This window comes from Triticum urartu, chromosome 2A, assembly GCF_056163025.1.
Source record: "Triticum urartu cultivar PI428250 chromosome 2A, HENAU_Tu73, whole genome shotgun sequence".
NCBI classification, from domain to species: domain Eukaryota; kingdom Viridiplantae; phylum Streptophyta; class Magnoliopsida; order Poales; family Poaceae; genus Triticum; species Triticum urartu.
Window position 1 is genome coordinate 694,794,702 of NC_141874.1, and position 23,211 is coordinate 694,817,912.

The following is a 23,211-nucleotide window of genomic DNA, read 5'->3' on the forward strand; positions in this document are numbered from 1 at the left end:
AGCTCGCCCAGGTGTGTTGTCCTCACGGGTGGCCAGGTGGGCTGCCAGGTGGGCTGCGGCCAGGTAAGTTTCCTGCTCCTCTTTTATTTCTGTTTTTCTATTTTTCTATAAGTTTGTGGCTTTATTAAAAATACTTAGGCACTTACAAAAATCCTGAAAATAATCATAGGCTCTGTTTAGATTATCTCCAACAGCCCACACTTATTTCCAGAATTATTTAAGCATTTAAAATATTTTATAGCATTTAAATGCCCAAATTCAAATACTTATGATTTAAATCAAAAAATCCAGAATGTCCTAGAAAAGTGTGCACCATTTTTGTCAAAGGTTTTAACCCAAAACAAAAAGGGTGGGCTTTTTAGAAGGGCATTTCAGGTTCATTGAAAAAGTTTTTAGTAAACCCTAGTTGTTTCCAGGGGGGTGCTGGGGTTTCTGTCATCCCCATTTCAAATTTAAAAGGAATTTAAACATGATGCACACTCTAATGCTTGAACTAACTAGGGTGTGACAACTCACCCCCACTCAAAAGAATCTCATCCCGAGATTTAGGATCCTCCGGAAAGAAGGTGGGGTACTCGAGTCGAAGACGATCCTCCCTTTCCCAAGTGGCTTCTTTCTCGGAATGGTGTGACCATTGAACCTTGAGAAACTTGATATTATGACGTCGAGTGGTACACTCGGCTTGATCAAGGATATGAACGGGATATTCCCGATATGAGAGGTTATCTTGTAGATCAAGCGTTTTGTGGTCCACTCCATGGATAGGATCCGCGAAGCAACGCCTGAGTTGAGAAACGTGGAAGACATCGTGAACTCTGGAAAGATGCGAAGGTAGTTCCAATTGGTAGGCAACTTCTCCTCGTTTGGCAAGAATGCGAAGAGGTCCGATGTAACGAGGAGCCAATTTGCCTTTGATACCGAAACGATGGGTTCCCTTTAACAGAGTAACCCGAAGGTAGGCCTCCTCGCCGACTTCATAAGTCATAGGCTTATGTTTACGATCATATTGACTCTTTTGACGAGATTGGGCTGTTTTCAATTTCTCACGAATAAAGCGAACCTATTCTTCTGCTTCCTGAATCATATCCGGGCCAAAGAGTTGTCTTTCCCCGGTTTCTGACCAGTTAAGAGGCGTTCGACATTTTCGTCCATAGAGAACTTCGAAAGGAGCCTTGCCGAAGCTAGCTTGATAACTATTGTTGTAAGCAAACTCCGCGAATGGAAGGCATTTCTCCCAACCCATTCCGAACGAGATGACAGAGGCTCGGAGCATATCTTCCAGAATTTGATTGACTCGTTCTACTTGACCACTTGATTGAGGGTGGAAGGCGGTGCTAAAAGAGAGAAGAGGTCCCATAGCATTTTGGAAACTTTCCCAGAATCGAGAGGTGAAGAGACTCCCACAGTCTGAGTTAATTTCCAATGGAACACCATGAAGAGACACTATTCGGGAGATGTACAAGTCAGCTAGCTGGCTAGCGGTGATACTCTCACGAACAGGTAGGAAATGGGCTACCTTGGAAAGACGGCCGATCATGACGAAGATGGCATTATTCCCTCTCTTGGTCCTGGGAAACCCAGTAATGAAATCCATACTGATTTTATCCCATTTCCACTCAGGAATAGCCAAAGGTTGAAGGGTGCCAGCAGGCCGTTGATGCTCCTCTTTAACACGACGACAGACGTCGCAGCTAGCAATGTATTGAGCAATTTCTCTCTTCATCCTAGTCCACCAAAACCTCTGGCGTAGGTCTTGATACATTTTAGTACTACAGGGATGAATGGTGAGAGGGGATTCATGAGCTTCCTTAAGAATCAACTGGCGTAGATGTTGTTTCTTGGGAACCACCAAGCGGTTCTCGAAGAAGACAACACCTTGCTCATCCATGGAAAAACATTTAGCAACTGCGCTAGCGATGTTTTCCTTAATCCAAGATATGCCCTTATCATACCGCTGGGCAGTTATGATCTGATCCATAAGATTAGGCTTCGTCACCAAGGTGGATAGGAATCCTCGAGGAACAATGTGAAGATTAAGCTTACAAAATTCCTCATGGAGAAGTGGTTGACTTTGTTGTAACATCAGGTTGTTACAATAGGACTTACGACTTAGCGCATCGGCCATGACATTAGCTTTGCCCAGGGTGTAGGTTATGCCTAAGTCGTAATCCGAGATCAACTCGACCCAACGTCTTTGCCTGAGATTCAAATCTGGTTGGGTGAAGATATATTTCAAACTTTGGTGATCGGTGAAGATCTCACAACGATTACCGAGGAGGTAATGTCGCCAAGTTTTAAATGCATGGACTACAGCTGCAAGCTCTAGATCATGTGTGGGATAATTTTCCTCATGTGGGTGTAATTGCCGTGAAGCATAGGCAATTACCTGACGATCTTGCATGAGTATGCAACCTAGTCCTTGTCGCGAGGCGTCGCAATAGATAATAAAGTCCTTGGAGAAATCTGGTGGTACCAGTACGGGAGCAGATATCAGGCGTCTTTTCAGTTCCTGAAAGCTGAACTCGCACTGTGGAGTCCACTCGAACTTTTTATCTTTCTTGAGGAGTTCAGTTAGAGGTTTAGCAACCTTGGAGAAATTCTCGACAAAGTGGCGGCAATAGCTCGCTAAGCCAAGGAAGCTCCAAACTTGCTTGACCGTCTCAGGTGGAGTCCAATCAAGGATGGCTTGAACTCGCTCGGGATTGACAGCAATACCCTTACCAGAAATTACATGGCCTAGATAGGTCACTTCTGGCAACCAAAATTCACACTTGGAGAATTTGGCATAAAGGCGATGCACTCGAAGTTTCATCAATACCAGCCTTAGATGTTCGGCATGTTCCTCTTCATTCTTGGAGTAGATGAGTATGTCATCGAGGTATACTACGACGAATTTATCCATGTACTCCATGAAGACCGAGTTCATTAACCGGGAGAAGGTGGCTGGGGCATTGGTTAAACCGAAGGACATAACGGTATATTCGTATTGGCCATAACGAGTAACAAAGGCGTTTTGGGAATGTCCCCGTTTCTGATTTTGATTTGATGGTAGCCCAACCTCAAATCCATCTTGGAAAAGACTGAGGATCCAGCGAGATGATCATACAGATCGTTGATCCTGGGAAGCGGATACTTGTTCTTGATGGTGACCAAGTTGACACATCGGTAATCTACAACCATTCGATCCGTTCCATCCTTCTTCTTGACGAAGAGGACGGGGCAAGCCCAAGGAGAGGAACTAGGACGGATGAAACCCTTTTTCAAGGACTCATCGAGTTGGTTCTTAATCTCGGCTAGTTCTAAGGGTGCCATCTTGTAGTGTCTTCTAGAAATTGGAACGGTTCCTGGAACAAGGTCTATCACAAACTCGACATCCCTGTCAGGTGGAACACCTGGCAGTTCTTCTGGAAAGACATCCGGAAAGTCTCGGACTAGCAGAACGTCTTCAAGGTCTGGAAGGGGGTTGGCATTTAGGGAGTAAAGTTGGCGCTTGGCCACTCGAGTTAAGACATTAACTGTCTTGCCCGATGAATGAGTAAGTTGAACGGTTCTAGTGGCACAATCAATCTTAGCATAATGAGCTGACATCCAGTCCATACCCAAGATGATGTTTATGTCCGAGGACTTGAGAGCTATTAAGGATGCAAGGAAGACAAGTCTATCGAAATGAATTTCGGTCCCATGGCTTACTCTAGAAGTTTGCCATTTGGAACCCGGAGTTTGAATTACCATGGAAGTGGGCATGTCACAGAATGTCGTGTTATGCAATCGAGCATAGTTCTCGGATATGAATGAATGAGATGCTCCAGTATCAAAAAGAACAGATGTCGGATGGCAGTTAACAAGGAGCGTGCCAAGGACGACGTTAGGATCCTCATGAGCCTCCTCGGCTGAAACATAGTTGACATGGCCACGTGTAGTAGTGACCAGCTTGGCGTAGAATGTCTTTCCCGCGGGCTTACCACGGCCAACGGACTGTCCAGTTTGATTGGGGTTGTTGTTCTGGGGACACTCTCGGCTATAGCGACCCGGCTCTCCACACTTGAAGCATGTCACCACATTGGGGCGTGGAGCAGCATTAGCAGCGGGGCCACCATAGGGCTTGGGCGGTGCAAACTGCTGGTTGGGACGAGGCGCCTCAAAGGATGGCCTCGGAATAAACCTGGGTGGCAGTGCCGTGCTTGGGATCCACACCCGGCGCTTCTGAGCTCCAGAGCTGGATGAAGAGCCAAAATCACGTGAGTGCTTGCGTGAAGCGTCATAATCAGTCTGGCCTGTCTCAGCACTGATGGCTTTATTAACCAACTTCTGAAAGGAGGTGCACTCGTGCAGACGAAGATCGCGGTGAAGCTCAGGGCTGAGTCCCTTGCGGAACCTTGTGTGCTTCTTAGCATCGGTAGATACCTCTTCGGGAGCATAACGTGCCAGATTCCCAAATTCACGACTATATGCATCCATAGTCAGTCTTCCTTGGGTGAAATTGCAGAACTCCTCCCTCTTGCGATCTATGAGACCTTCCGGAATGTGATGCTCATGGAAAGCCTCACTGAATTCAGCCCAACTAGTAATTTGGCCGACCGGGCGCATAGCTTCGAAGTTTTCCCACCAAAGGCTAGCAGGGCCTTCAAGATGATAGGCAGCATAAGTAACCTTGTCGGCTTCGGCTACATTGGCAGAACGTAGCTTGTGGGTGATGCTGCAAAGCCAGTCATCCGCGTCGAGGGGCTCGGAGGAATGGTTAAACTTTGGTGGGTACAGCTTGATAAAGTCATTGATTGACACCAAGTCATTTCGCTTATGGCGTGCAGTGTTCTGCTCAATCCGCTCTAGCAGGCGGTTAGTCTCACGCTTGTTTCTTTCCGCCTCCAGCATCACCTCAGCCAGAGAGGGCGGGTGAGGCAGATTTTCACCCCTAGCTGCACTGGCTTCCCCCTGCTCCGGGGCAGCAGGGTTGCTGCGGGTGTTGATCATCCTAGGAGAAAAGAAGACAACGGTTTAGATAAGGATGGCTCAAACTTAGCAAGGAAGTGCAGAATGTAATGGATAACACGGAATGCAGAGATGTTCATCCGTATGTCATGGTAATATAAAACTGCCATATATATACCAATGGTCATACACATCATACATAGTTTTGTACAAGCCCAGGCTACAGTACAACTATGATGAAAGACGTTACATCTCATCGGAGGCATTCCAGGCTCCTATACATTATTTGTCTACACCTCCGGAATTGATTACACACAAATTCATATTCCACAAGTCACGCAGGACAGTGGAGATACAACTATTACAATACTAGTGATACTACTACTAACTCAGACAGCTCCATAGTAGTCCTCATAGAAGTCACCTCCATAGCCTGGAAGTTCAACGTGATCATCTAGGAACAGACGGTCCTGAGGAGCTTGTGGACCAAAGGGGCTAGGATGAGGTCTTGGACCAACAAACGGTGGCCTGCGGGGACCACGGGGTGGGGTGATGCCTCCCACATCACGCCAATCCACCATGTCTGGCAGAGCAGATCTCACAGGATGCAGATCCGTTGTATCCATACATCCAGCTTGCACCGCAGGTGCAAACCGAGTCAATGTGGCCCAATGATCAGCACGGGTATTGAAAAGCTCCAGCCTCAAGGCCCGATTCTCTCGGTCCTTATCTTCGAGCATCTCTGCAGTGGTACGAGTTAATGAGTCCTCCTGAGTGGAGTCAGCATAGATAGCCTGAAGATACCCTTGCGCTCCCGGAAGTGAAGCTGGCATGTAACGAAAGTCAATGTTCCGAAGCAGGCCAGTCCGGACTCACATGATGGTCATCATGGAATAGGCAGCATCCTGCACAACCATCTCAATAGTAACCCCAAGTCCATAGGAACAGTGGAGGGGCTCGGTAGATCCAGGATAAGAAGGAAATATCCTGACGGTGCAGAAATATTGGCTTTGATTAAAGTCTCGGAATTGCTCTTCGACGGTGTACTCGAGATACCAACGGTAACCCGTCTCGGTCATTACCCGGACTAACATAGCAGTATGACCGGGCACGTCAAGGCACCGGGTCAGGCGAACCACTTGGTTTTGAGCACGGTTGGCCATCTGAAAGCACAACCACAATGCAAAGATATTAGAATTTCTAGGGAAAATTGGACAGCATAACAGCTATAAACGCTCAGAAAAGATTTGAGACATCCACAACAATTTGCAATACCACTCAACAACATCATATCAAGGTTCTGATTCAACTAGCAACATACTAGAAATGGTAGAAACTGAACTGGGGCTTGTAACAACAATCCTATAAGCTACTACGGATTAGTAACACGTGAACCTGATAGAAGAAGAGAGCCTAGTCCTTAACCCACGTTGAATGAGAAGAGAATGACTCAGATCAGAGGACATAAGGTAAAGGAGTAAAAGAGCCTTACGGTCCCTTCCACAATCAATTCCCCTACATATAACTAAAGCATTTCTAGACTCGACATCGACCAGTTTGGCTCAACGAACCTACAGGCAGTCCGGCTTTGATGCCAACGCTGTCAGGACCCCGATTCCAAGCCACATCGATCTAGCCGGTAACATCTCATATCACTTTGCGGCCTCACACACGGTATCCCACGGGTGTCTCCTTACCATGGCTCGGAACCGTTTGCGCCTTTTGGCCCACGTATATGATAGTGTCGCTAGCATCCATATGACAGAGAACCCGGGCCGACATGGCTAGTCGTGAACCCAAAGCGGCATAGACCTATGGAGACAGGCATACATGAATCACATCGAGCATGTCGGTCATCAGCGAGTGAATCCGGGCTGTAGCACTGGGCTAACAGGACTCCGGGGAACCCGGGCTATAGCAGGCTAGGCAAGACTCCGGATGTCACCGCGTGACATTTCCCCGAAGGGACAGACATAGGAACGAAGTGAAACTCATGCTGGCCAGTCAGGTGTCCTGAATAGTAGTGCTGGGCTAGCAGGACTCCGGTGAACCGGGCTGTAGCGGACTACTATGGCTCGAGGAACACTAGACTACATTTCCCCATAAGAAAGGCTGCCAAGGATAAACAACTAGATTGTCGGATCCCACTCATACCAAGCATTTCAATCATACACACAATATGCCCGATATGAGTACATACAACATGGCATCACAACAAAACTCGACAACTCAAGTACTTTATTTAAAGGCTCCAGAGAGCCATACATAACATGTTCACACAGGTAGGGGTCACATGACCCGACACTCAAGTCATACAAACATACAAGCGGAAGTAAATGGTCTGAGTATAGACACTAGAAAGCAAGAAGGCTTCCAAAGCTTGTCTATCTACATAGGGCCCTCCATGGCCAGGATCACCACCCTGGGTGGCTAGTCACTCGTCGACGTCAAGGTCTACGTAGAACCCATCGGAGGGGGCGGTGTTGTCGTCTGAAAACAGTAATTAAGCAAACATGAGTACAAAGGTACTCAACAAGCCTTACAACAGAACCTACTATACATGCTCATTCTCAAGAAGGTGGTGGGGTTATTGCAGCAAGCCAGCTTTGACTCTTGGCTAAGCTATCCTACGGAACTCCACTAGTAAAATAGTTTTCGCACACGAGTCCACTACTCACCAACACAATACTCCACCGGGGATTCTCCCTCGTCATCCTACGAGAGGGCCATCCTCGGTACTCACACTTATCTTGAGTCTTTTAGTAGTAACCATTAACTTGTCTATGAACTGTATAGGCAACCAAGTAGTCCTTTACCGCGGACGCGTCTATTCGAATAGTTTTATTCCCTGCAGGGGTGTACTTCTTCATACACGCTTTCACCACTTACCGTCGTTTACACGACATGTACTCGGCAACCTTCAAGCGGAGGCCCAACGAGGGTGTCGGCCACAGCCTACCTAAGCACTCAAGTCTCTAGTCCAGGTTCATCGCCTATCGAGGTTCCATCCGCAGGGAGTCCGGCCGAGGTTTCCACATACGGCTCCGAACGATGTGAACAGGGTTCTCGAGACACCAAATGGGTGACTCGGTACACCGTGCCACGGTGTATCTACCGCAACATAGCCCACCCCTAGGGTCAGCGCTACGCACGGCCGCCAAAACATAACCTACAAACACCAGAAACTATTTGCAACTCTTGGACAGAGTACTAGGGTATTTAAGAAGCCGAGAGGGTCAATTAAGGATCCCAATGCATGGTAGTAGCTGAATCTTAAAATCACACATACAGATCTCAGTTCTTAGGGACGGCCTCAATGAAATAACCCACCATGTACTCCTACATGGCCTCTCATCGATACCTTTACCAAAACATGTTCCACACATCCCTCACATTACCGACATAATCATTTCACTCTAGCCCATCACCCAGATGAACCAGACCTGACACAACTCTAAGCATAGCAGGCATAGCACGGTAGGAATCACATACATGGCTCAATCAACTCCTACACATGCTAGTGGGTTTCATCTAGTTACTGTGGCAATGACAGGTCATGCAGAGGATAAGGGTTCAACTACCGTAGCACACAGCAGATTGAATCGCGTTGTATTAATGCAGTAAACAAGAGCAGAAGCGAGAACATGGGTTGTATCGGAATGATCAATGGGTTGCTTGCCTGTTGTAGTGGTAATAGGGTACTGCCCTTCAGACGGATACTCGGGGATATCCTCGGAGGCAGAACCTACCACGAAAATCACACCGAACATAATCAACACATGGCAATATGCAACAATATGATGCATGCTACAACATGGCAAGATGAAAGTGTCTTGGCCTAATGCAAGCTAAAACAGAAGGGGATGAACTCATTTGAATCAAAGATTCAAATGTTAGCTCATTAAACATGGCCTTATTAGTGCATTACCTTATCCTGCTTAAACAGCAAGGTTAACTTGTTTTGTCATGCATGAAACCATTACAGATGGATAGATTGAATTTTTCTGATCATTTTCATATATAAATCTTTGCATTTGGAGCTATGGTTGATTTTCTATGATCTTTAGAAGTTTTGGATATTTTCTGGAATTTCCTTTATAAGAATAATTCCAGTAATTGAATTAATGCGTCAGCATGACATAGGTGTGACGTCAGTGGTCAACTGGGTCGGCCAGGTCAAACCTGACTGGTGGGCCCTGTCTGTCAGTGACTCAGCTAATTATTAGAATTAAATTAACGCTAATTAGCTATCAGTGGGGCTTGGGCCCACATGTCAGTTCTAAACTAATTAAAATTAGTTAAGACTAATCCTAAACTAGTTAGTAGACCGGCCCCACCTGTCATAGACTCAGGGGGGAGTCAACTTGGGCCCACACAGGGGTCAAACAGAGTCAAACTCGCCGGCGGCTTGATGCCGGCGATGACAGACGCGGCGGAGGTGCTCGGGTTTGCGTCTCCGGCGACCAAAGCGACGGCGGAGAGCAGCTATGTGACGCGGGGAGTGAGCCGCGTCGTTTGGTGGAGAATGTGGAGCTCGGGGAGGCCGGGAACGACGCCGGTGACGACCTTGGCGGTCGCCAGAGTTTGGGCGAGGATGAACCCGAAGCTACGGGGCACGGCGAGGCGCGGGGAGTGGTGCGTTAGGCTCCTGGGAACGTGGTGAGTGTGGTGATGCGCTCGGAATCGAGCTTACGCGCCTGTGGCCACGGCGGCGACATGGCCGGCAGAGCCGAGCTCTCAGCCATGATGGCCAACGGGGTTAGAGGGCAGCTCGAGCGACGTGGCTAGGGGAAGAAGAGAGAGAAGCTCACGGTGAGTGCAGCGGGCGTCGAAGCGGGCTCGGGAAAGCTTGAGAGGCGGCAAAACATCGACGACGATCTCCATTGACCGACAAGGGGAACGGCAGCGGTGGCGGCGTTGCAGCATGTCCGAGGCCTCATGGCTCGTCGAGGAGGTCGAGGGAGATGTTGCGGTGGACGTTAAGTACCTCTACGATGGCCCTGTACGTCTATGACTGTGTACCTCCACAACCACTGGTTACGCCAAGATCGACTATGCCGGTTCGCCAAGTACCGCACCGGCAAGACCGGCGCCCGAACGATTTCATACCGAACCGTGTATGACTACCGTCGCAAGAGCGAGACCGGCAAGTCCAGAGACCCCAAGTACCCCAACAACCCCGAATGGATTCGGATTCGTCAAGTTCCTCATTGACACTGTGTATCACTACCGCCGCGCGAACTTCTACGAAATGTGTATCACTACCGTTGCCGAAGACCCATGTAACGGAACCGTCAAGTTCGACTACCTTCATGTGTACCACTACTTCCACGACGATATGAGTACAACTACCATCGACGTGTACGACTACTATGTGAACGTGTACCCGATGACCCCATAGAACTATGTTGCGCCAAGTACGCCCTCGTTGACCCGAACATCTATGGAAACTCGTCCAAGATAAACATGTACTACTACCGTCGCCGAGACCGCGAGAACCTCTACCGTCGACCCTGGAGCATGCGAGTAAAATTACCGTCGAGGACCGATAGTACCACTACTTCCTCTACTTCCCTCGACGAACCCGAACCATCCCGATTGCACGCTTCGAAGGTATGACCGCTGAGATGATGACCCGCGGAACGAATGCATGTTGTGTGATGTTTGAGTTGCACCCTATGTTTGCACCGTGTCCTAGTTGTCACTTGCTCAGTCCTCCTTGTTTGCCGCTAACCTGTGGGGACCCGGTTACCGGGACCACCTCACCATCTTTTGCACACTCCCGCCACACTTCCTTTGCACCGGTATCTCCATGAGCTACCGGAACCAGAATGTTGCCGTGGCACCATTTCCGTTGTCATTGCCGTGGCACCCTTTTCGTTTCTGCCATGATGACAAAAATGCTTCATATCATGCTCATGTCATCTTTTTCATAAAATTTGCATAAACTTGCACATGTCATTCGCATCATGATAATAACATTTAAAAATTTTGAAATTGTTGTTTGCATTAAATTGCTAAATGCATATGGGGATTTACCGGAATTGTTGTTTGTGATTTCCGGCCTCATTTGAACTTGCCTAAATGTTTAGTTTACTTATGCTCCACCTCTTGCCATGTTTAAACAACATTTAATTTTGTTGAGTAGTTTAAACGGGAGAGAACTAAATAATTGATGTGGTGTTTCATCAATATGCAACTCGTTGCATATTGAGCCCCACATAACTTGTAGTATGGTTTGTGCACTTTGCCATGCCATGCCTATTTAAATCGAACATGCATCATACTTGGTTGTGCATCATGCCATGTTTATGTGATGGTTGTTTACTATGTTGCTTGCTTCTTTCCGAGTTGCTTCTCTCGTTAGCTTCGGTTTCGTTCCGGAGTTGTGAGGATCCGTTCGACTACGTCCGTTTGTCTTCTTCATGGACTCGTTCTTCTTCCTTGCGGGATGTCAGGCAAGATGACCATACCCTCAAAATCACTTCTATCTTTGCTTGCTAGTTGCTCGTTCTATTGCTATGTCGCGACGCCTACGACTTGCTATATCATGCCTCCCATATTGCCATGTCAAGCCTCTAACCCACCTTTCCTAGCAAACCGTTGTTTGGCTATGTTACCGCTTTGCTCAGCCCCTCTTATAGCGTTGCTAGTTGCAGGTGAAGCTGGAGTTTGTTCCTTGTTGGAACATGATTATTGTTGGGATATCATTATTATATTTTGTTTACTTTACTTGGTAAAGGGTGGAAGGCTCGGCCTTATGCCTGGTGTTTTTTTCCACTCTTGCCGCTCTAGTTTCCGTCATACCGGTGTTATCTTCCTTGATTTTTTGTTCCTGACGCGGTTGGGTGTTATGGGAACCCCTTGACAGTTCACTTTGAATAAAACTCCTCCAGCAAGGCCCAACCTTGGTTTTACCATTTGCCTACCTACCACCAGATACCTTCCCTTAGGTTCTGCAGACTCAAGGGTCATCTTTATTTTAAGCCCCCCCCCCCCCCCGGGCCAGTGCTCCTCTGAGTGTTGGTCCAAACTAGAGTCCTTTGCAGCGCCACCTCGGGGAAACTCGAGGTTTGGTTTTAGTTGTACGGAGCGCTCATCTGGTGTGCCCTGAGAATGAGATACGTGCGACTCCTATCAGGATTTGTTGGCACATCGGGCGGCTTTGCTGGTCTTGTTTTACCATTGTCGAAATGTCTTGTAACCAAGATTCTGAGTCTGATCGGGTCTTCCTGGGAGAAGGAATATCCTTCGTTGACCATGAGAGCTTGTGATGGGTTAAGTTGGGACATTCCTGCAGGGTTTTGAACTTTCGAAAGCCATGCCCGCGATTATGGGCAGATGGGAATTTGTTAATATCCGGTTGTAGAGAACTTGACACCTTAACTTAATTAAAATGAATCAACCGCGTGTGTAGCCGTGATGGTATCTTACCGGCGGAGTCCGGGAAGTGAACACGTTTTTGGAGTTATGTTTGAACGTAAGTAGTTTCAGGATCACTTCTTGATCACTTCTAGCTTCACGACCGTTGCATTGCTTCTCTTCTCGCTCTTATTTGCGTAAGGTAGCCACCATATTTGCTTAGTGCTTGCTGCAACTCCACCTCATTACCTTATCCTACCCATAAGCTTAAATAGTCTTGATCTCGCGGGTGTGAGATTGCTGAGTCCTCGTGGCTCACAGATACTTGCAAACAGTTGCAGGTGCCAATGATGACAGTGCAGGTGACGCAACCCAGCTCAAGTGGGAGCTCGATGAAGACCTTGGTCATTATTTTGTTTTGTTTCCTTTTGATTAGTAGTGGAGCACAGTTGGGACGATCGAGGATCTAGCATTTGGGGTTTTCTTCTTTTCTTTGCTTCCGTAGTCGGACCTTGATTGTATTCTGCATGATGTATGTTTAACTTGTATTTGTGTGAAGTGGCGATTCTAAGCCAACTCTTTACCCCTTTCTTATTCAGTACATGGGATTGTGTGAAGATTACCCCTCTGGCGACAAACCTACCATGCGGCTATGCCTCTAAGTCGTGCCCCGACACATGGGAGATATAGCCGCATTTTGGGCATTACAAGTTGGTAATCAGAGCCTTCCCCGACTAAGGAGCCCCCTGCTTGATTGAATCACTGACGTTGTTGAGTCTAGAACAAAATGTTTTGAGTCTTATAGGATTATATATATCGGAGAGTAGGATTATTTTTACTCCCTAGTCCCTTCGTCGCTCTGGTGAGGCCTCCTGACGTAGAGTTTTGACTCTTCTCTCCTCAAATTTCACTAAAAAAATTAGGATCACGCGGGTATCTTGGAATCGTTTCGATTGTTTTGTGATGAGAACATTGTTCTTGTTGCCTCCAGACATTTAGGGGTTGTGGCAGTGTCGCGGGGAGTTGAGCTCGGAGGTGTTGTCGTCACAATTTTATCGTTGCAGTTCTGGAATACCTGAGTTCGCCGACATCGAAAATCTCTTTTATGCAGTTGTTGGTGAGATAACCTCGACACCACCCAGTACTGGGGCAGGAGTTCAGGAGTATTGCCATAACTTGTATAACAGATGCTTTTCGAAGGTTGATGTAAATGATTTCCGAAAGTTTCTTGGTTATGTGTTGAAGGATGGATACAGCTGGATGTAGGATTTGCTAGTTTTCGGTGAGATATTATGCTTCCCCTGTATCCCCAACACCTGATTGCATAACCAGAAAGTTTCGGGAGTTGATAAGTGGGAATTCAAGTAGCTCCTAGAATATCTTTCCAACAGACACATGATACGATATGGGATCTATCATATGTTTATTCCGGCTTATTCTGCAAGCCAATCCTTTGTTTTTTTTTCAGTTGTGGTATTCGAGTTGCTTCGAAGTCAAATGTTGATTCCATACCTTTCCTAAGTGGTGTTCTCATATTTCTATGTGAATACTAATCCTTCCTAATAATCGAGATTGTCATGTCAATCCTTTTCAACCGGTGTGCTTCTCTTCAAGTGGATCCGATCATTTCAACATCCGCAAGATCAATTCTATTTTTTTCAATGGTGTTTGTCTCATCCGTCCGAAGTTGTCCTTTCCCACCCTCCCACCCTCGTTTCTTCAAGGACTCAGATTTCTTAATCAAGTATCATTTTATTGATGGGAAGTCTCTCCATTCTTTTCCGTCAATGTTCTTATCCGGTGATTCTCAGGATGATACTAACAGAGCTTCAAGTTCAACATTCTTTGTTTCTTTTATCTTCTCCAGTGGATTCAAATCAAGCATTCGGTGTTGATCGTATCCTTTCCTCGTTTCAAATGTTTTCCCATGCCGCTGCACCTCTTAATCTTTCACCTCTCGTTATTCATTTGTTCCGGAGTGCTGAAGATATCTCAGAAGGCTCGTCTTATCATTCAAGATCTGTTCAACCTATTTCGAGGTTGTTACCTCATTCAAGCCATTTAATTCAGCCGGTGCAATCTTTCTTTTAAATCATTCAACGGTGTATCTTTTGAGAGGGCCCTAACCCACAGGTTTTTTCCCAGGATCTTACCTGACTCTTCTAATTTTTCCCGGAGATAACCTCAAATTCTTTTCCAAGTTTGACGTAAGAATGAATTTTCATCAGTCAAATGTCTTTTCCCAAGATCTTTCAAAATCTTTTCATTGTTGATTCAACCTTCATATTCATCATTATTCCGGAGTGTCTCAACAATTCATGGTGGTGTTTCTCGTCGTCATTCTCGAATTTTGAAGACCAAAGAAGAGTTTTTCCTCCAAATCTTATCCATTGTCTCAAAGATTCGTGATTCTAGCTTGGTGCCATCCTCTCATAATTGTTTTCGATCGGGAGAATTCTTTTAACCATCCGACGCATTTCAGGAGTTGCGTTCCTTTCTCGATCATCCGGAGCCCATCATCTCATAATTATTCATTCTCAGCTTTCAGCTATTGTTCTCCAAATTTTACCAGTGCATCATTCAAGTATTCTCTAATCAGTTCGCGGTCTCTTCGTTCTCTTGCATCTTGATTCACTCAAGTATCTTCGTTCTTTTTCAATCCTTACGGTGGTTCGTTCAAGATTTCTCTTACTTCGTTATCATATCAATTTATTCGTTATTTCAATCCTACCAGTGGTTCGCCGAAGACCTTCTCAAGTTTGAGCTATACCTCTCTTTAATCCTTTCTACGAGAATAAGTAGTATGCCAAATCCGTTGCTTATCATCAATTTGTATTGGTGAAGGATAAGCATAATGCAATTCTTTCTTTATTCCGGAGGTTCATCAAATTCTCGGTTTTATTGTTTCATCTTTTCTTTTCCCGGAGTTCCAAGCTCTCTCAAGTATGTCACCACGAAGCTCCATCTAAATCATTACAAGGCTTCTACCGGAGTTCCTTTCAACTTACCTTTCGTTTGATCATTCTTTTATTACCGGAGTTCTTCGAAAGTTTCTTCATGGTGGTTCGTAAAGGATTCCTTTCATTCTTCAATTGTTCTTCAAGATTTCTCTCGGAGTTAAGATCTGCCAAGCTATACTCAAAAATAAACATGGTGTTAAACACATGTCTTGTTTTGAGGAGTTCAAGCATTCTTCATCTTGCATTCCAAAGTGCAATTCTTTCTACCTTATCTTTTGGGATGGTGATATGCCATTCTTAACAATTTTCTTTCATGTTTTCATGATTCACAAGTTGTTAAGAATGAGATATTTTAAACCCATCGTTTTCTCTTTGTTCAGGAGATGCTTTGCAACCTGTCAACCTCTTCATTGGAGTGTCTTGGGTTATATTTCACCTAAAGCCTTCCCTAAGGAATTTTTCTATTGTGGTGCTTATCAATGATCCAAGTTTTTCTCCTATCCTCTCGGCGGAAGAAGTTTTTTTCATCTCCTCGTCGATCTAAAGCAAGCAATTTTTTCCGTTTGTGGCAGGATTTCACCTCAAGTTTTTAAGATGTTTTCCATAAGCCCTCAACAAGCCTGTTCTTTTCGTTGTTGATTTCCCAGCAACTCCGTTCAATCCTTCTTTTTAAGGACGCTTTTCAAATTCAATTGTGGTAGAAGATGTCATTTTCTTCTCAACTCTTTCCTTTCCAATGATCCAACTTCTATTCTTTCGTTCCGGAGGCATTGTGATGTTGCTCTCTTCGTCCTATCATCTCGTTTTGCCAAGATCATGTTCTTTTCCTTGCTTATTTCGTTTCAACCTGGAGTGGTTACATGTCCTTCCTTGTCGCGGGAGCTCTTCATTCATGTCTTTCAACCCACAAGGTTCCCGTATTGTTCCGTGTTGCCTCTTTTCTAATGGAGTGTTTTCAACTTTGTTCATCTCCGTTGTATTCTTTCTTTCCATTGGTTTAACCTTTCAAGCTTCTTTGGTTTCACTCTTTTTCAAAGAAGTATCTTAGTTTTACCTCTTCTCTTCCTCTTTCGTTTCTCTCTGGTACCATCCTAGATCTCGGGACGAGATCCTCTTGTAGTGGTGGAGTGTTGTGACGCCCCAAGACCGGCGCTCCAGAAGACTTCCAGCTTTTCCGAGTTTCGTTGTGTGTTTAATTTTCTTGCTCTATTTATGTTGCATTTCATCATGTCATCATGTGCATGGTGTGCTTTCTCATACATATTATGTTGTTGCATGTTCCATGCATGAATCTTGCATCATAACCTTCTCCTTCCCTCTACTTCCTTCTTTTGACAAGTGCCACTTTCCCTTCTCTTTTAATGTTCATCTTTGCCTCAACATTCAATCACCATGTCCTATTCCTCTGCCAATTTTTTCCACCTCTTTCGAAGTTGATTTGGTTAGGTCCAAAAATAGCCCAAGTTTGAATTTAATTCAAACTTGAATTATTTTTACTTCCTTTAAAAATCTCCAAACCAATTTTGTTAAATAGAGCACATTTTAAGGATCATGAGTATATTTTTATATTTCTCTAGATCCTCTCCTTTTCCCCTGCTATTTCCTTTTTGTATTTCTGTCTGAAGAAATAGAAAAGAAAAGAGAGCAGCAGCAGCAGCAGAGACCCCAGCCCAGTCCCCGCGGCCCATCCTTTCCCCCAGCACCGGCCCATCCCTCTCCCAAGGCCTAGGCCCGCCCCCTTATCTACTGAGCCGGCCTCCCAAGGCCCAGCTCTAACCCTAGCGCTACCTAGCCCGATCCCCATCTCCCTCGCAAGCCCCATCTCCCCGATCCTCTCGTCCTCTCCCTCGTCTCCTTCCCCCGCTCCCGCTGCCACCCACTCACACCATCGTGCACGCCTACCGATCCGGCGTCCTGCTACCTCCTCCGCCTCGATCCGGTGCCGCCGGAGGCCACCCGCGTTGCCCAGGCGCCAGCTTCTCCTTCCACCTCGCCTCTCTGCAACCCCCGCGGATGCCATCTTCCAGCGTCGCCGGATGCCATCCAGGGAACCCATGGCGCTGTTTTCTCAAGGCCAAGCCGCCAGCGGGATCCTGCGTGCCTCCGCCCGGATCGGCCCGCGCGTCCGCTCCCGCCGCCTCAAGCTTCGCCTGCATCCCCGTTGCTCCTCCTCATGCCTCGTTCTGGTATCATCCATGACATCCGACGACCACGATGACCACAGGAGCCAACCTCCGCCATCTTCCTGGTCAAGTTGACGCCAGGGCCGACCCCAAGGCGCTCCACTACTCCTCTCGCCTTGAGCCCCTACCGTTGACCACCACCTTCGTCTTCTCCTGCTGCTTCACCGGTGAGCACAGGCCTCCGCCGCGTTGCCTTGCCTTCTCCTCCCGGCTTCGTCCGCATCCCGCTCAACCCTGTGGATGTCAAGTACCTCTACGATGGCCCTGTACGTCTAGGAATGTGTACCTCCACAACCACTGGTTATGCCAAGATCGACTATGCCGGTTCACCAAGTACCCCACCGGCAAGACCAACACCCGAACGATTTCATACCGAAACGACAAGTCCTCTCCGAACCGTGTATGACTATCGTCGCAAGAGCGAGACCGGCAAGTCCGGAGACCCCAAGTACCCCGACAACCCCGAATGGATTCGTATTCGTCAAGTTCCTCTTTGACACTATGTATTACTACCGCCGCCCGAACTTCTTCGAAATGTGTATCACTACCGTTGTCGAAGACCCGTGTAACGGAACCATCAAGTTCGACTACCTCCGTGTGTACCACTACTTCCACGACGATATGAGTACAACTACCGTCGACGTGTACGAGTACTATGTGAAAGTGTACCCGACGACCCTGTAGACCTATGTTGCACCAAGTACCCCCTCGTTGACCCGAACATCTACGGAAACTCGTCCAAGATAAACATGTACTACTACCATCGCCGATATCGCGAGAACCTCTACCATCGACCCTGGAGCATGCGAGTAAAACTACCGTCGAGGACCGATAGTACCACTACTTCCTCTACTTCCCTCGATGAACCCGAACCATCCCGATAGCACGCTTCGAAGGTATAACCGCTTAGACGATGACTCGCGGAACGAATGCATGTTGTGTGATGTTTGAGTTGCACCCTATGTTTGCACCGTGTCCAAGTTGTCACTTGCTCGGTCCTCCTCGTTTGCCGCTAACCCATGGGGACCCGGTTACCGGGATCACCCCACCATCTTTTGCACGCTCCCGCCACACTTCCTTTGCCCCGGTATCTCCATGAGCTACCGGAACCGGAATGTTGCCGTGGCAACATTTCCGTTGTCGTTGCCGTGGCACCCTTTTCGTTTCCGCCATGATGACAAAAATGCTTCATATCATGCTCATGTCAACTTTTTCATAAATTTTGCATAAACTTGCACATGTCATTCGCATCATGATAATAACATTTAAAATGTTTAAAATTGTTGTTTGCATTAAATTGCGAAATGCATATGGGGATTTACCGGAATTGTTGTTTGTGATTTCAGGCATCATTTAAACTTGCCTAAATGTTTAGTTTACTTATGATCCACCTCTTGCCATGTTTAAACAACATTTAATTTTGTTGAGTAGTTTAAACAGGAGAGAACTAAATAATTGATGTGGTGTTTCGTCAATATGCAACTCGTTGCATATTGAGCCCCACTTAACTTGTAGTATGGTTTGTGAACTTTGCCATGCCATGCCTATTTAAACCGGACATGCATCATACTTGGTTGTGCATCATGCCATGTTTATGTGATTGTTGTTTACTATGTTGCTTTCTTCTTTGCGGGTTGCTTCTCTCATTAGCTTCGGTTTCGTTCTGGAGTTGTGAGGATCCGTTCAACTATGTCCGTTTGTCTTCTTCATGGACTCGTTCTTCTTCCTTGCGGGATCTCAGGCAAGATGACCATACCCTCGAAATCACTTCTATCTTTGCTTGCTAGTTGCTCGCTCTATTGCTATGCCGCGACACCTACCACTTGCTATATCATGTCTCCCATATTGCCATGTCAAGCCTCTAACCCACCTTTCCTAGCAAACCGTTGTTTGTCTATGTTACCGCTTTGCTCAGCCCCTCTTATAGCGTTGCTAGTTGCAGGTGAAGATGGAGTTTGTTCCTTGTTGGAACATGATTATTGTTGGGATATCATTATTATATTTTGTTTACTTTAATGCATCTATATACTTGGTAAAGGGTTGAAGGCTCGGCCTTATGCATGTTTTTTTGTTCCACTCTTGCCACCCTAGTTTCCGTCATACCGGTGTTATGTTCCTTGATTTTGCGTTCCTTACGCGGTTGGGTGTTATGGGAACCCCTTGACAGTTTGCTTTGAATAAAACTCCTCCAGCAAGGCCCAACCTTGGTTTACCATTTTCCTACCTACCACCATATACCTTCCCTTGGGTTCTGCAGACTCAAGGGTCATCTTTATTTTAAGCCCCCCCCCCCCGGACCAGTGCTCCTCTGAGTGTTGGTCCGAACTAGAGTCCTTTACAGCACAACCTCAGGGAAACTCGAGGTTTGGTTTTAGTTGTACGGAGCGCTCATCCGGTGTGCCCTGAGAACGAGATACGTGCGACTCCAATCGGGATTTGTCGGCACATCGGGCGGCTTTGCTGGTCTTGTTTTACCATTGTCGAAATGTCTTGTAACCGGGATTCCGAGTCTGGTCGGGTCTTCCTGGGAGAAGGAATATCCTTCGTTGACCGTGAGAGCTTGTGATGGGTTAAGTTGGGACACCCCTGCAGGGTTTTGAACTTTCGAAAGCTGTGCCCGCGGTTATGGGCAGATGGGAATTTGTTAATATCCGGTTGTAGAGAACTTGACTCTTAACTTAATTAAAATGAATCAACCGCGTGTGTAGCCGTGATGGTCTCTTTCCGGCGGAGTCCGGGAAGTGAACACGGTTTTGGAGTTATGTTTGAATGTAAGTAGTTTCATGATCACTTCTAGCTTCATGACTATTGCATTGCTTCTCTTTTCGCTCTTATTTGCGTAAGGTAGCCACCATATATGCTTAGTGCTTGCTGCAACTCCACCTCATTACCTTATCCTACCTATAAGCTTAAATAGTCTTGATCTCGCGGGTGTGAGATTGTTGAGTCCTCGTGGCTCACAGATACTTCCAAACAGTTGCAGGTGCCAATGATGACAGTGCAGGTGACGCAACCCAGCTCAAGTGGGAGCTCGATGAAGACCTTGGTCGTTATTTTGTTTTGTTTCCTTTTGATCAGCAGTGGAGCCCAGTTGGGATGATCGGGGATCTAGCATTTGGGGTTTTCTTCTTTTCTTTGGTTCCGTAGTCAGACCTTGATTGTATTCTGGATGATGTATGTTTAACTTGTATTTGTGTGAAGTGGTGATTGTAAGCCAACTCTTTACCCCTTTCTTATTCAGTACATGGGATTGTGTGAAGATTACCCCTCTTGCGACAAACCTACCATGCGGCTATGCCTCTAAGTCGTGCCCCGACACGTGGGAGATATAGCCGCATTGTGGGCATTACAGCATCCCTCCTCGACAACATCTAGCATCCATCTACCCTTAGATATAGCCATGTCATCTCCCGCCGTCGCTCCTATACCCACCATCCATGGTCAGGTAACAGAGAAGCTCACCAGGACGAACTACGTCATCTGGCGCGCCCAGATCACGCCCCAGCTCACTAGCACTGACCTTTTTGGCTACGTCGGAGGATCCACCAAAGAACTAGAGAAGTTCCTCGTCACCAAGGACAAAGATGGCAAGGAAGAAGCTGTCCCGAACCCTCTACATCAAGTATCAGTAAGGGAAGATCAGCAGGTACTTGGCCATCTATTGATCAATCGTTCTTGAGAAGTTATTGTCTAGGTGACCTCGATCTGCAAGGCACATGAGCTCTAGGCTGTTGTGGCGAGCATGTTCTCGTCTCAGTCCCGATCTCGCATCAACAACATCAGAATCGCCCTCCCCAACGCGCAGAAGGTCACGCAAGCGGTGGACACCTACTTTGCCCACATCCGCTCCCTCGTCGACGAGCTGGCAGCTACCGACAAGCCACTGGATGATGACGAGGTCATCTCCTACATCCTGGCAGGACTGGATATGGAGTACCAGCCACTGGTGTCGGCTCTCGATGCTCGCAAGGAACCAGTCACGATCGATGATCTGTTCGCTCAAGTAAGTAACTTTGATCAGCGCATTGCGCTATTCCATGGTGTCGGCAACAACGCCTGGTGTCGTGGGAGTAGGTCTGACAATAATATAGGGGTGTGTAAGAGGAGGCAAGATCCTATCTACGGCGAGATTGTGCACACAAGGTTTACGAGTTCAGGCCCTTCTTGGAGGAAGTAACAACCCTACATCTCAGTGCCTGGAGGCTGGTCGACTGGATTATGTGAGAGAGCTACAGGGGTGCGAACCCTTGTGCCAGAGGAGGGGGTAGCTTATATAGAGTGCGCCAGGACCTCAGCCATCGCACGCTACACGAGGTTCAATGTACATTAAGACAGGACATTACTGGTAACGTCAGCTATAAAGAGCTATATATGATCTTTAATACTACATACTGAATGCCTGACCGTTGCCATCTTGATTGACTTTAGGCCTTCTGTATTCCGCGTGGTTTCTTGTATGGTCAAGTGACTTCATTCTAGGTCGAATGGAATTGGGGTTATCGAGTGAGGTTTGAGGTCGAGTGGATTGCATCCCTTGGTGATCTCAGTCAGTTTCTTCTGTTGTATCTTGAATGTCCTTGACTGTAGGGCAGTGTCCTTGGGTAAGGAATCTAGGTTAGGCCTATGACCCTACCCTGAGGTCCGAGTGAAGAAAGAGCTAAAGTTGATTCCAACCTGATTCCCTACTGCAAAGGTATCTCATATGAGTCTGTGAATCATGTTAAAGCTTCGATCTTATTTCAGTCGCCTCGATCGATTCAGAGGTCGTCGAGTGAACTCGACTGATAGTCCGCAAGTGTTGATATGGAACGAAATCTTCGGTGCGATTGGTTACTCTGTGGTTTCCAGATCTCACCTGATTCGAAATTTCGGGGAAGCACGCAGGACAGGGTACGCCGCAGTAAATGGAGTGGATAAATGCCTCGATCTTCATGCCGCCTTTTCCGCCACGTATCGGGAGAGCGCCTGCTGCGGGATATGATTGGATCGCTCAGGCCCACTCGTCAGCCACTTGGAAGTGGCCTCATAAATAGCGTCTGGACCGAGGCAAAGCACAGTGCGCTCCAATCGTCCCCTTTCTCCCCTACTTCTCTACCACACTCTCCACCCTCTTCGCCGTCTCTGTTCACCTGCGAGCACTCCGTCGCCATGGGCAAGGACAAGACGGTGGCCCTGGAGCGCAAAAGGCGGCGGCGGTGAAGGGCAAGAAGACGAGTCAGGGATCGTCGTCAAGGTCCGATCTGCTGCCTGGTTGGATCCAGGGGGACTGGATCCGCTCCGCGATCCAGAAGGAGCACTTGGAGGACGTGGCCAGTGGAGGCCTGATCGCCCATGGATCTTGGAGGCTGTCGGGGAACGAGACCGAGCCTCAGCCACAGGAGGGTGAGTGTGTTCTCCTTGCTACCCACGTCGGCCGCGGTTTCAGTCTGCCTCCTCATCCTTTTTTCCAGGGATTCTTGAACTTTTTTGGTGCCCAACTTCATCATTTCTCCCCCAACACAATCACATACCTCGCCGCCTATATTTATTTGTGTGAAAACTTCTTGGGCTGTCGACCGCATTGGGGCTTGTTCAAGTACATCTTTACTTGCCGTTCTCAGTCTGTGAAGAAGGCAAATCTGATTGATGAGAAGACACACATGATCCAAATGTGCGGGGGTTTAGGGATTCGGACTAGGGTTAAAAGCACTTTTCCAGCCATGACCCTTCCCGACTCAGTTAGAGGGTGGCAGTCGACCTGGTTCTACTGTCGAGACATTCCGACTCTCGGTCAGTCG

General features: G+C 47.1%; 1 pseudogene; it reads left to right on the plus strand.

The window, feature by feature from the left end:
• The first annotated feature begins 21,314 nt into the window (after positions 1-21,314).
• On the plus strand, positions 21,315-21,453 carry LOC147986843 (small nucleolar RNA Z247; annotated as a pseudogene).
• Positions 21,454-23,211: the final 1,758 nt, after the last annotated feature.